Consider the following 13,098-nt stretch of genomic DNA (forward strand, 5'->3'; position numbering starts at 1 on the left):
TGGGGCCTGGCTGCCCAGTCTCTGTGGCACAATCGGTTAGCGCATTCGGCTGGTGGTTCGAGCCCACCCAGGGACGCGGACCTGCTTTGGGGGGGTAGGGATAGCCATAAGCCCGGGAGGCAGCGACACAAGAGCAGGGAGTGCTGCGGGATCCTGAGCGGCTGGAGCCTCTGCTCTTCGCCCGCTCCCCGGGGGCAGACAGCTGGGTGCGTTGTTGTACCAATAAAATAAAAACCAGCAGGATCTTATTAAAGGGAAAAAGGCAAAATACCACATTTACTGTGAATACAGAAAGAATCATAGTAAGCAGTTAGTTATAGTTATAACATTCCATTCAATCTCATATTTATTCACACATTCATTCATACAAACACACACACACACACACACAGGTTCTGCAAGGTTGTTATCATAGTTACCAGCCTTAGAGTTGCTCATGCCAAGCCACTGGCCAGGTGGCCTGGACATGAGGAGGGAGCAGGGCCTTGTCAGATGCTCATCTGATGCTCCTGGAAGTTGGTTTGCAGAATCAGACCCCCAAAGTTCTCACTTTTTAGAGTCTATTTTTACAGGAATTTCTTCCTATGCCAGTCTATGGGAATTGCTTCATCATGCTGTTGCTGAATCAATCAGCAGATAGCACATTCCTGACGGCTCCAAGATGTTATCTTGTTCTTTGGTTCTCCCATTCTTGAGGCTGTTGGGTGGATTCCAGTCTGCCCTCTGGGGGTCCTCTGGTTATTTCCACTTGACGCCTTCTTCAGCTGATGGACACTGGATTCTTAGGCTGGCACCTCCCTGATCATTCAGTTATTATCCACACCAAGCATCCATCCACATACATCCTCTATCTGTATTTTAATCACAATTGTTAATACAACAAAAGGGCGGGGAGTCTCTGGTTGCTGTTTCTGTTGTTAGAGTATTGCTTTGAGTCTCTCTCTCTGTGAATTGCTTTGAGAACAGACTCTGTCTTAGAATGTACTAACACAGTTAGCAGCTTGCAAGTTTCACACATAGAGGGAGAGAAACAGTACCAAAAACCAAGAGACCTCTTAATTAGTAATACCCTGGAATTTAAACTCTGGGGAATCAAACTCATTTGTGATTTTAATACAGAACTTCTTTAATATGATCCAACATAATCCCCCTTTTGACACTAAGATTTATAATCGTCAGTGTCACTTTCTATGTAGCCTATTCAAGAGAAAGTACTGTGAGGCAATTTGAGTTTGTGATTCCAATTCATGCCACATACATGATCCTAGTGATGTATCTTTACTACAAGGTTCTGGGGCAACAGGCAAGGTGAGGCACACCCACTTTTGAGGAGTCCATTCGGTACAACCTCTAGTGTCCAATAGCTTCCCTCCCTCCCCAGCCCACTGGCTCAAGGTCCAGGGTAGCCAAAAGGATCCCATGTGTAATATGGGGAGTGGGTTAACCTTCAATACCTTTGCCTCCAGGGACTGTTGGTGTGCAATTTTGACAACAATTTCTCCCATTAACAAGTCTGGTTTACAATACTGGAAACATATTGCATCCATTCATATTGATAAGTGTCAAACAATGATCTCTTTCTTTTTTAACAAATGCATCAAACCCTTAATATTTCCCAATATGACCCAGAACATTTTGTGTTCCAAAGTAGCTAGTGCAAGTATCTGCATTTCAGTGCATCCCATAGCTATGGCTGTGTAGTTTCCTATTTCTAATATTTTTTTTTCTTATGGATAAGCCATGTGGTAGTATTAAGCCATTACTAAAGATTCCATCGGCCTTTTAGGTTACCCAGACCAATTTGGACCAAGTCTACATTGGCATGTACTTGTTTTTGTATCAGGCTGTCCTGTAGCTGGGACAGAAAGCTTAATTTATTTTTAAGTTCCTGCAGGTCTTCAGCATTCTTTTTTTAAACACACAACAGTGCTAGCAACAAGACAAAACACAAGACAAAACATAGAACACAGAACACAATTTCTATTGTGACAGTAGATTCATGGTATTGGGTTGCTTTTCAGCTGGCATCAGCTTTTCCTGATTTTCTGAAAGACAAAAAGAACATGTTTCTACCCCTTTTGGGGTGGCAGATTATTGCTTAAAATATTTCTTTTACAAATACCCTTGCTGATTGCAGACAAAACAGAGAAATTGCCCCCATATTTTCCTGTTTTTGTTCTATAGGCAGGCCAGGTTTCAATGGCTTTTATCTTTTAAGGGTTATGGGGAAATTATCCGACTGTTTAGTCATTAAATCCCTGAGTTTTCCTTCTTATACAGCAGACCAAGTTTATAATGTTTTTCTTGCTGAGTTAAGCTTTAAGTTTTATTTACAGGTAATAACTGAGAAGCATCATTACCATACGACCTTAAAGGATTTTTCCAAAAATCATACACACTATACGTTGTTACAGGGATACTTATTATCATTAAATTTATTAAAATTATCTTGTTATCCCATGCCTTTTATTTAGACAATTTGTTTGCTGACCAGGTATGTCCTTTATCTGCAGCTCCTTTGTGCTGCTAGTTCTTTCCTTCCTTTATCATTTAGGTAATTTGCATTTTCACAGAAACTTCCTGCTTTTGGATTTAAAGCCATCAGCAGCTCAGAGACTCTATCTTAAAAGGGACACAATCAACTTTCACCAGAGTTTTGATTACTTTTAACTTCTGCTTCCAAAACACACAGCAATCTGAAAAAGAAAACCCAACCTATTGTGGCTCCCTTTGGAGCCCTAATAGCATTTTAATTAAGTAGCATGGTATGTTTGCATTTCTTTTGCCCCTTCTACAATATACCCTGCACATGTTCTGGGGCAAATGCACATTCCTTCCATAGTTTAACTTCTATAACATTATCCAGATCCATTTTTACATAAGGTGTCACTATTTCTTTTTTTGCTTACAGAGTTTTCATGTACCTTTATCAAAGTGACAGTCTGATTACTCAGAGCCATTTTAAGACTCAGTGTTTCTAACATTGCTTCTTTTTGTTTTGTGCACCTCACCCCTGCTGTTGCTTCAGAGAGGCACTGTCTTTTTTTAATTTTTTTTTACTACAACTCTCATCTGCTATTTTGTTACAAAAACAAACAAACAAAAAAACAAACAAACAAAAAGAATCCAAATTTTTTTTTTATATTCTCCTGATTTTGACTGCCCTGCTGCAGCCACAACTTAAAAACATTTTAAATTTTGTAAAGCATTGAGTTACCTTTTAAGGGTTAAATGCCAAATCCCAAAGCCAAACAACACTAATTACCTGTGTCTAGCAAAAAGGTCTGTCAGTTTTGCAACTTTGAATTAAAGAGTCAAATGGATTTTTAGTGGCATTATTTAAAACAAAAACAAAACTAACTGGTCCTTAGAACTTTACATATTTACACACACACAGACAGATACATACACGTTTTCTTTTCCTTAACATCCCTTCCACACTGCTCTGTTTTTTACATCTTACATTCCCTTTATACATTTGAGGCAGTTAAGTTCCAATAGAACCCTCTTATGTTCTTTTAGCAAATTTGACTAAATTGTCCAGTCAAATGATTTTAATCAGATAGTTTATTTTTGCCTGGCTAATTTACAGACATTCCTTTGGAAAAGGGCCCATTTTTCTTTCAGAATGGCTGCAACCAAGAATGCTCTTTCTCTAACACTTTTCCTTTTTAACATTTTCATAAAGTTTAGCTGCTTAATTCCCTCCAGCCTCAGCAGAGTTAACTTTTTTTTTTAAACTCTCTTTTCTCTTTGTAATTATGCCTGGGGGTACCGTACATAGGGCCTTCTCCCCCTTTACCTGTGTCCCTCCAGCCTCTGCAGAGTTAACTTTTTCACTCTTTTTGTATTCCTGGAGTGCCTCTTTCACTATTTTCAGCTGGCTTTGGGTATTTGTAGCCAGCACCTTCCAATTGTCTGCTCCCTTTTCCATTTGTGCCTTTTCCTCTTTACATGAAGACAAGCGGAGGGAAGAATCCTTACATGCCTCCCACAACAACCAAATTGCTGCTGCATCTCTTTTGGCAGCACTAGAAGGTTTGTATATGAGGATATACTGAGCCAATCTATCCTCTAGGTCCGAAATAGTGCAGACATCAGCTAGGGCTTGTTTAGTCCAAGGACTGTGCCCAAATTTTTGAAGGATTTGTTTACAAGGTGTAATTTCTTTAACAAAAGGTGAGGTTGCAGTTCCTTCTGACTCCATTCCTCCCTCTGGTACTGGCTTACCCTGTTTTCTTTTAAACATCTTAACATGGATATTTCAATCTCTTTGTCACTGCTGGTATTACTTAGCAAGTGACACAGCCTAGATTCTGAAATCATAGCTTAATCTATGCATTTTTCCCCTGCTACCTTCCCGGAGGCCAGCAGGTCCCCTGCTACCTTCCCAGAGGCCAGCAGGTCCAGTTAACCTATTTCTCCCTGCTACCTTCTCGGAGGCCAGCAGGTCTGGTTTAATCTGTTTTCCCTACTACCTTCTCGGAGGCCATCAGGTCCCCTGCTACCTTCTCGGAGGCCAGCAGGTCTGGTTTAATCTGTTTTCCCTACTACCTTCTCGGAGGCCAGCAGGTCCCCTGCTACCTTCTCGGAGGCCAGCAGGTCTGGTTAACCTAATAGAAATGCCTAGCTCACTAGAGCTGGCGGTGTGCACACCAATATTTACAATAACTGAGGTTTTTTACCAATATTCCCCCTTTCGCAATTCTCCACCAAAATGTTGTACCAATAAAATAAAAACCAGCAGGATCTTATTAAAGGGAAAAAGGCAAAATACCACATTTACTGTGAATACAGAAAGAATCATAGTAAGCAGTTAGTTATAGTTATAACATTCCATTCAATCTCATATTTATTCACACATTCATTCATACAAACACACACACACACACACACAGGTTCTGCAAGGTTGTTATCATAGTTACCAGCCTTAGAGTTGCTCATGCCAAGCCACTGGCCAGGTGGCCTGGACATGAGGAGGGAGCAGGGCCTTGTCAGATGCTCATCTGATGCTCCTGGAAGTTGGTTTGCAGAATCAGACCCCCAAAGTTCTCACTTTTTAGAGTCTATTTTTATAGGAATTTCTTCCTATGCCAGTCTATGGGAATTGCTTCATCATGCTGTTGCTGAATCAATCAGCAGATAGCACATTCCTGACAGCTCCAGGATGTTATCTTGTTCTTTGGTTCTCCCATTCCTGAGGCTGTTGGGTGGATTCCAGTCTGCCCTCCGGGGGGGTCCTCTGGTTATTTCCACTTGACGCCTTCTTCAGCTGATGGACACTGGATTCTTAGGCTGGCACCTCCCTGATCATTCAGTTATTATCCACACCAAGCATCCATCCACATACATCCTCTATCTCTATTTTAATCACAATTGTTAATACAACAAAAGGGAGGGGAGTCTCTGGGTGCTGTTTCTGTTGTTAGAGTATTGCTTTGAGTCTCTCTCTCTGTGAATTGCTTTGAGAACAGACTCTGTCTTAGAATGTACTAACACAGTTAGCAGCTTGCAAGTTTCACACATAGAGGGAGAGAAACAGTACCAAAAACCAAGAGACCTCTTAATTAGTAATACCCTGGAATTTAAACTCTGGGGAATCAAACTCATTTGTGATTTTAATACAGAACTTCTTTAATATGATCCAACAAAGGGGGGCAAAATAGGCGGGTAACCTGCAGGAGCTGAAGTTGCCTCCCGAGACAAGAACTCCGCTGCTGGGCAGCAAATCATGAGCGCGGATTGTTTTGGGGTGGAAGGGGAAGTGGTTTTTCCCTGTCATGAGGGAAGACGTCTCCGTTGGTCCCCAGGGCAGACTTTGTTTCTTTGTCTTTTAACTGATGGGCCAAAGAGTCCTAACACCCCCTCTGAACTTGCATCCTGGCAGCGTCGCGTGTCTCAGCCCGCCATGTGGGGGGGTCTGGGGCTGACCCTCACTTGGGGTCCCAAGTGAGCCCTGGGGATGAGGCGCTGAAGGACGGGATCTTAGTGGAGGGCAGCTAAAGAGATTTTATTCTAGCAAAGCGCCAGCTCTCTGCCTGAAGCACCGATCTCCTGCCTGCTCTGAAATCCATCCACTGACTTGGAGCCTTGACAGTTTGTGTGCCTCGGGGTGGGGGCCCACAGGGCCATTTGGACAAGGGATTTCTGAGATCCCCTCCTCCCCCAAACAAAGCCCCCAACCAGCTAAAGTTGACCTGCTTTCCTTACAGCCAGGGCTGAGATCAGTGCACCAGGGTTTTAAATGCATCCGACACAGTGAGCTGTAGCTCCTGAAAGCTTATGCTCAGATAAATGTGTTCGTCTCTAAGGTGCCACAAGTCCTCCTGTTCTTTTTTTAGACGGCTGAGAGTTCTCCCAGCAGAGTGCAGGGCATCCCCCAGCCCTTTCGGGGAGATCAAATGACCACGTTATGAACCACTTTGATTCTAGGTTGGCCGGCTGCTGAGCCGGTGTGAGACTCACACACCAAGCAAATCACACTGTGCCCGTGCAGGGAGAGAGGGGAAGGAGCTTGAAAACTAGTTATGACCCCAGGGGGAATGGTCCAGCCATTGAACCGCAGTGGGCACCATGAATTCATGCAGAACAGGTCCATCCATGGGTATGAGCCAAGATGGGCAGGGATGGTGTCCCTAGCCTCTGCCAGATGCTGGGAATGGGCAAGAGGGAATGGATCACTTGATGATTCCCTGTTCTATTCATTCCCTCTGGGGCACCTGGCCCTGGCCACTGTTGGAAGACAGGACACTGGGCTGGATGGGCCTTTGGGCTGACCCAGTGTGGGAAGTCTTAGGAGTTTAAATCCAAGCCTTGGTAGGAAATCTGTATCTTAAAAAAAGGAGGCATCTTGCTCTAATCTGCCTCTCTCCAAGGGTTTTTTTTGGGGGAAACTTAATCCAAATACAGCAGAATACTCAGAAGGTGCTAACTCTGTCTTTGAAATGACAATGAATTCCACATGCAAATGCTTGCTGGGAGCGGAGGGTGAGAAGGACGGAAGAGTGGCTGGGAATAGGGGCAGAGAGGAGTTGAGGTTGGGGGCTAGGTGAAGTGGGGCACTGAGAAGGGAGGAGTGGGGGTGTGGGATGGGGACTGGGGGAGAATAGGAGCAGAGGTGTGTGGGCCATGATCTGGCACCTCCCAGCCCATATATGGCTGACACCCCCATGGGATCTGGGAGCTGGAAGGCCTTGGCCTGTCCTTGAGGGTTCTGAGCCTGTTTCCCTAAAACTTCCCATGTGTGCCTGTCCCTTGTGCGAGTGGCAGGATCTGGGGGAGGGGGGAGGGCCCTGGCCAACTCTGTAGTTCTGACCCCACCCTCTGTGCCCTCCATCCTCATGTGAGCATGGTTTTGGGGGACCATTGCTTTTGAGGGAGGGTCCTGAGTCCCCTCCCTCCCAATGATCCTCAACCCCCTCATGTGAGCTGGGCTCTGTGGGTCCCTGCCCCTCTGGGGGTGTCTGAGCACCTCTTCCTGCACCCCCTGTGAGCCAGTATGTGGGGAAGCCCTACCACTGTGGGTGAGGAGCGGAGAACAGGCATACTGGGAGCATGCACCAAGAACACACCGCTGACACCAGGGTGAGGAGCTGAGTCCGGGCACGCTTGGTGCATATCCCAGGCTCTCCAGCAGTGGGGATGAGAATATCCACGGCCATGAATGGAGCAGTTCCAGAATATCGAGTTCAGCAAATTTCAACCACCTAAAAGCCAGGAAATACAGGTAGGTGCCCAGGTAGCCGTAACTCTGCCCTCTGAGTGATGTCCCAACAGGTCCATCATACGCTCACACTCGGCCTTTTCACTGTCATGGGCAGGAGCTGCCTCCGCTTGCCGAGTGCTCAAACACTAAGCATAATCCCTGCACAATACTGCACATGTGAAATGTACCAACCACTTCCCACTCACTCACTGGATACCATCTAACCTTAGACTTTCCCTTACCCACCATTCAACCCACAGCCTGCTCTGGCATCCCACCTCACTGCTGCCAATCCCCATGGCAAGACCCCCCAGTGCCTTGCTACTGAGACAACATACACAAGTTTGCAACAAAATGAGGCAGACTGGAGCCTCAAGGTACAAGGCTTCCTGCGCTTTGATGGGGTGGGGGCAACCCCTGGTTTCCTCGTAGCCCAGTCACAGCTCGGACACTCCTCAAACTAACGCCTATCACCTCTCTCGACCTGCCCCACCCTTCAGTACAGCTACAGGTCCCACAGTGAGTGCAGCCGCTGTACATGCCGATAATCCCAGTGCCTATTGCCTGCTCCAGGGAGCAGAGTTGAGGTTGCCTGGGCATGGACCGTAACTCTGTAATTCCCAGGTTTCTGATGCTTGAGTTTTGCTGATGCCCACGTCTTGGAAGGGAAGGAGCTGTCCCTGCCTGGCAAGCCGGACCTCTGCCTGCATGAAGTCTTTGCTGTTTAACTGATTTCAGATTCCTGCCCCTGGTTGGAGCTGAATTCACACTGCTGCGGGGTGGCGGGGGGGGACAGTCTCTTGGAGCCCCACAAGACTTGTCCATCCCAGCAGCCTTTCAACCCTCTGGCTCTCTTTCTGTGCATGCTCAGTGTAGTGCAGGGGTCCTCAAACTGGGGGTCGTGAGGTTATTATGTGGGGGTCACGAGCTGTCAGCCTCCACCCCCAAACCCTGCTTCATCCCCAGCCATTATAACAGTGTTAAATATATTAAAGTGGTTTTCAATTTATAACGGGGGGGTGCACTCAGAGGCTTGCTGTGTGGAAGGGGTCACCAGGACAAAAGTTGGAGAACCACTGGATAATCCATTTGGTTCTTGGGCTGGAGGCACAACCCTAAAAGGAGACGCACGCGCTTTTGCTTCTCGTGTTCTCCGTTTTGCTCCGGCTGGTGGGGCTGCAGGGGTCCCAGGCTGGCTAGGGGGAAGGGAGGGACAAGGACCCTGGGCTGGAAGCACTGGGAATGAATTCTCAGCCAATCAGATTGTGGGGCGTGACACCAGGAGCATGGGCGAGGGTATGAAGCCAGAGAACTGGGTGGGGAATGGAGCGGCAACAGCTCCGGAGCCCAAAGGGGTGGCATTGGGACAGGGGTGCTTGGGAGAGATACCACTGGTCACAATCCTGTAAGTGGGGAGTGGATGAACACGAGTAAATGTCACCACGTGCCTGAGGGATCCCAGCAGGCCAAGGCCAAGGACTGAAGTGAGATCCCTCCATCTGGTCCCTCCAGGGCATGGTGAGGGGATATAAGGGGGGAATCCTGATATGGGGACCCCACAACCGGTTCTAAACAATGGAGGCAATGTCGTGACTGACAGGTCTGGGAGGAACTGTCCGAGCTCCCCTTAGAGAGAAGCTTGCCACGTTCAGACAATCTGCATGGGGCCAGGAGGTGACCAGCCCTGCAAACCAGCTGCCCAGCCACTCCAGAGGGGCCTGATCCCAACCCAGCGCTCGCCCGGAGCCCAGATGGATCCAGCAGCTTCTCCCTCTGCCGGGGCACCGCAGCCCACAGGGCATCTTCATGGCAGGGATGGGCCTGGCACAGCCCCAGGTACCGCGCTTCTCTGCCCGGGACAGGGACAGGGAGAGGCTAAACACGACCCTGCAGGGCTGAGCAGCAACAGGTGCAACTGGCTGGTCCCTGTGCGGATCCCCCCATTGGGATCTGCTGCACCTGCTCTTTGGGGGCAGGGAAGGGGCCCTATGGCCAGGCAGGGGGCGCAGCTGTGTGTGCAATGGGTGAAGGGGATGGAGTTGCGGGGGAGGTTGTGGGAACTGGGGTGGGTGGGATGAGGGATTTCACAACAGCTGTAACGAGTGGACTGAAATGGTTCCATTGACTTTTTTTTTAGGAAAAATTGAGTGTTTGATTAAAGGCAAGTTTTTGTGGAAAGTGTCGGCTTTAATAGAAAACATTCACTGTCTTCCTGGAAAATTCAAAAACCAAAAATTGTTCTGTTTTCAATCATTCTGGACTAATTTTTTCTGATTCTGGTTGAAGATTTTGGCGGGGTTGACCATTTTTGTCGGACGTTTTTCTTGTTCTAGCCCTCCTGGCTGTGGAGAAAAGCTTGAAAAGGTGACCCCTAAAGGCTCCACCACCAGAAGATCAAGAACAGAACCCAAAGTTGTTTTCAAAATCTCATCTTGTTTCAGCCAATCTGATGGTTTTGGGGGGCTCTGACTTGTGATTTTTGTTCACTGGGGGTTGGCCACATGGGCTAGAACCAGCTTGGCCAGGATCCAGATGTTAACCCCAGTGTAGAGGGCCCTGGCAGTGGCCCATACCCAGCAGCTGTGGGGGACAGGAGAGAGATTTGATGTGTTCCCTGAAGTTCAAATTAGCAAGAGAAGCGGCCGGGGAGATGCATTATAAACTGGGGGATCAGTGACATTCAGGACGAGGCAACATTGAAAATACTCAGCAGTGTTACAGTTACTTTGCTCTGACGCTCTCAGCCCTGGTGGAGCAGAGCCCCTGGCCCTTCCCTGAACACACCCACAGATACCCCTGCAATGGGGGTCCAGAGCTAGGAGAGGGGGCAGGGGGACCCCTGGGCACCAACTCCTCACCGCACTCTCCTCTCCCTGTTCTCTCTCTCTCTCTCCAGATCCAGCCAGCCGGAGCGGGGTGGAAGCTCCCCCCGCCCCACAGGGACCCCTTGCTGCAGCTGTCGTGAGTAAGTGTTGGGGAGCGAACCCCTCTGCCAGGCCGGGATCTCGGTGTCTGGGGGTGGGGGGATTTGCTGGGGGGTGTCTCTGTTCTGCGCTCTCACAGCCCCGCTTTCCTCTCTCTGTTAAATCTCCTGGGGTGGGATCCACCTTCCACCCCTCCGCTGACCTGCCTGTGCCCCTCTCCTCTCTCTGCCAGGCCCCTGCCTTCGCTTGGAGCTCTCGCCGGGGAGGGGCTGCTGCTGCTGACTCTGCTCTGAGCTCTGCCTGAGGCTGGGGGAGATGCACTCGGCTCCTGGAGGGGTCAGGAACCGAAGGTAGAGAGCATCTTGCAGGGGTTCCTGTTTCAAACAGATCGCTGCACCCAGGGCCTGTTGCACTGGGAGAGCCATCAAGGGCCTGATTCTGGGAGCTGCCTCCTCTGTGAATCGGCCCAGAGACGCCTGGGAACTAGTTCATGGTTTGAGATTGTCTAGCTCGGCATTTGTCCAACTGGGAGTCCTGACCCAAAAGGGGGTTGCAAGGCTTTGGCGGGGGGAGGGAGGGGTCAAGAGATCACAAAAATATTCTCAGGGGAGGGGGGCAGGAGGGGAAGAGGGCTGCAACAGCTGCCCCTCTCCAGCTGCCCAGCTCTGAGGGCAGTGCCCCGCCCGTAGCAGCCCAGAAGTAAGGGTGGCAATACCATGCGTATGTTTCTATGAGTCCGTACAGTAACTTGCTATGACTGTTTGGGGGTCGGGGGTTGTCATACCCTGAAATACTTTCAAAGTGAGGCCAGCAAAACCAAAAGTTTGAGAAGCCCGGGTCCAGCTTATTCTGATACCTGTTGCTCCCAGCCTTCCCCCAGCTGGTTTTATAGAGCTGGTGAGGCTCTTCCTCCTCATCTAGTGTCCGATGATAGTAAAGCAAGAGGGAAAAAAGTGATCCAGGCAACTACAGACCCATTCATCTAAGCAAAAAGAAAAGGAGGACTTGTGGCACCTTAGAGACTAACCAATTTAGTTGAGCATAAGCTTTCGTGAGCTACAGCTCACTTCATCGGATGCATTCAGTGGAAAATACAGCGAGGAGATTTATATACACACAGAACGTGAAAAAATGGGTGTTATCATACACACTCACTTCAGATGAGCTATTACCAGCTATTATCAAGGTGGGCCATTTCACTCTCACAAATCTTGGGAGACAGGCCAGTACTTGACTACAGACAGCCCCCCAACCTGAAGCAAATACTCACCAGCAACCACACACCACACAACAGAACCACTAACCCAGGAACCTATCCTTGCAACAAAGCCCGTTGCCAACTGTGTCCACATATCTATTCAGGGGACACCATCATAGGGCCTAATCACATCAGCCACACTATCAGAGGCTCGTTCACCTCCACATCTACCAATGTGATATATGCCATCATGTGCCAGCAATGCCCCCTGCCATGTACATTGGCCAAACCGGACAGTGTCTACGTAAAAGAATAAATGGACACAAATCAGATGTCAAGAATTATAACGTTCATAAACCAGTCGGAGAACACTTCAATCTCTCTGGTCACTCGATCTCTGACCTAAAAGTTGCTATATTACAACAAAATGACTTCAAAAACAGACTCCAACGAGAGACTGCTGAATTGGAGCTAATTTGCAAACTGCATACAATTAATTTAGGCTTGAATGAAGACTGGGAATGGATGAGTCATTACACAAAGTAAAACTATTTCCCCATGTTTATTCCCCCACCCCCACCCCCCACTATTCCTCAGACGTTCTTGTTAACTGCTGGAAATAGCCCACCTTGATTATCACTACAAAAGGATTTCTTCCTCCCCCCGCCCCCCGCTGGTAATAGCTCATCTGAAGTGAGTGTGTATGAAAACACCCATTTTTTCACGTTCTGTGTGTATATAAATCTCCTCACTGTATTTTCCACTGAATGCATCCGATGAAGTGAAGTGAAGTGCATCCAACTATACTCTTAGCCCAGCAGAAGAATCTGTCCTAACTCGGGGCCTCTCTTCTGCCCCTGCACTTAGTCCCTTCACCTGGGGATAGGTTCAGTTGCGCTACTACCCCTTTCATGGCCATCTCACCCTGGGACAGCCTGAAACTGGAAACCTGACACAAGCTGCTAAGGTTGTTCTGTGCTTAGCCCCTATGGCACAGCTGGGCCGGGCGGCCTTTTCTCACTGTGCTGTGTGGAGCAGGTTCTAGGCACTAGGGATATGAAGAGGCTCTCAAGGACTAATTCTTGAAAATCAATATCAATGAACTGCAACCCAAATAAAAAATCACTGCTGCTAACATTGGTGGGTGATAAAATAGTAGCAGAGTGGTAACTAATGATGAGGACAGGGCAGTGACACAGAGAAATCGGATCCCTTGATAAGCTGGACCCATTCAAAGAAAACAAGTTTGAAAATAACCAAAGGAAGGGTCC

This window comes from Lepidochelys kempii, chromosome 14, assembly GCF_965140265.1.
Source record: "Lepidochelys kempii isolate rLepKem1 chromosome 14, rLepKem1.hap2, whole genome shotgun sequence".
In the NCBI taxonomy this organism is placed as follows: domain Eukaryota; kingdom Metazoa; phylum Chordata; order Testudines; family Cheloniidae; genus Lepidochelys; species Lepidochelys kempii.